Genomic DNA, 2055 nt, shown 5'->3' with positions numbered 1-2055 from the left:
CACACACTCTACGGATCATGGTCCTGCGGCCCTGGGGAACATGAAAATGTAATTTAAAAGCTCAATACAATACGAGATGGGTTAATGTTTCAAGATGGTCGGTTGGGTTGCCGACGTCGTTGCAGACCCTGAAAGTTTGACCCAGTATGGGCACCGGGAGGCCCCTGGGAGAGAGGGCCAATTAGTTCACGGCCTTGGGAAGCGAAAAGTCATCGTCCCCCCGAGGCCTTTCCAAGCCAAGTCAGAGCATGTAATTAGGCATAATTGTGTGCTTAATCCATGTTTGTACCAAAGGGGTCATCCCACACTTTGAGAATATAGGGGGCTCACATTGTAAGTGTTGTTGGAAACCAGGGCCCTTTTGGCATACAGTAACATAAACTGTATTTAAGCATACGATACGATAACGATAATACTTTATTGGTCAGATCAAGTCTGAAATTTGACTTGCGTCACAGCAGCTCCATGTCCAACATCAACAGACAAGTATCCAGACACAATACATGAAACACAAACAGCAAACATTTAACATAACAGCACAATCAGTGAGAGAAAACATGCTCAAAGAACCTTCAGCGTGCATTTGATCTGGGATTTAGCTCTGTATTTACTGTGAGGATTGACTGATGCACGAAGGAGTGCTTCAGTCTGACTTTATTGAATCGTGGGACCCTGTATCTCCGATTAGATGGTAGCAGTTCATATTCACTGTTCAGATCATGGTTTGGGTCACAGATGATGTTGTTGGACAGCCTCACTAGGTTGTTATGATAGGCTGAGTCATAGAGTCTCTGACAGGGTTGACCAACAATCTTTGAGCAGATTTTTAACAGGTGGAGCAGTTTTGATTTTAAAGCTGCTGACAGAGCAGAGAGGGAACTACAGGCCCCCCCACATTGTAAAACAACACTTACATCATGGTCCATATTAGAAATCCTTAGAAGCACAGTGGGGGTTTCTGGCACAACTTTACCTATTACCAATGTGCACGGAGATGGAAAGAACTTCAACGATTTAAAATTCCCGGCAACATTCTTGGTATATAGCGCATTTGTTTGTTGCAAGGCTTATGGCAGTCTTTGGATGTCATTGAAGGCCACAAGCAGAAATGCATTAGTCTTACAATAAGGTTGCTTTATATTCTACATACAATACAAATACTGTATTGTCCATTAGGGGAAATTTGTTTTGCACTCCATCCGGCAGTTTCACAGAAGATGAAAATCATACATACTCCATAGTAAAAGAAAAAACGTCAATATCTTTACATCAAATTGCTGCCTAAAAGTGAAAAAGTTGAAAAACCCCGCTAGAGATTCTGTTATTTTACCCCAACTGAGATATTATCAAGTTATACTGAACACTTTGATTGTACCTGAAATTTGACTACATGGTAAAACAACCGTAGAGATTTTAAATCTCAACATCCATTAAATGCCAGTAAGTTTTTCACATTCTTCAAATCCAAGCTAATATATGCAGCGTGAGGCAGATATGTGTAGTAGAAGAGCATGAATCAGTCAAAAATGTGGGTGTCATTTGGGACAGTAAAGGTCTGACCCGACTTTGTTAATGAGACAATGAATCATTTGATATTTAGTTGCAGTGTCAGAAGAGAAGTTTCTCTTTGTAAAGTTCATCATTGCAATCAATTTAAATATACGCCTGGTGAGGTTCTTCAAGGGCTCACAACTAGTTAATTGTGATGTGGGTGTCAGAATGTCATGCTTTCTTTTGTGCAAGCCAATAATTCAGGATTCTTCTTCAGTAAAAAAAGGAGCCCTGTTGCCTTTCCATCCAAAGGCTGTTTAAATCACATACATGCAATCCTATTTAAATTCCATGCGGCAAAGTTGGACATCATAGTGTATGAAGATACACTACCCAGCTAGAAATGTTTGGTTCTAAAAACATTTTGAGAATGTTACCATTCACTGTTCTAGGAATGTTTTCAGCAGGAAGTTTTATTTTGGTTCCCAGAATGTTCTTCTGAAAGGTAGGATAACGTTGAGAACAGCTATGAGGTCCGTGCAGAAAGCAGAGCAGTGTGTATAA

The sequence above is a fragment of the Notothenia coriiceps genome, unplaced genomic scaffold (assembly GCF_000735185.1).
Source record: "Notothenia coriiceps isolate Sejong01 unplaced genomic scaffold, NC01 NC01_scaffold00009053, whole genome shotgun sequence".
Classification (NCBI taxonomy): domain Eukaryota; kingdom Metazoa; phylum Chordata; class Actinopteri; order Perciformes; family Nototheniidae; genus Notothenia; species Notothenia coriiceps.
This window is presented reverse-complemented; position numbering follows the sequence as displayed.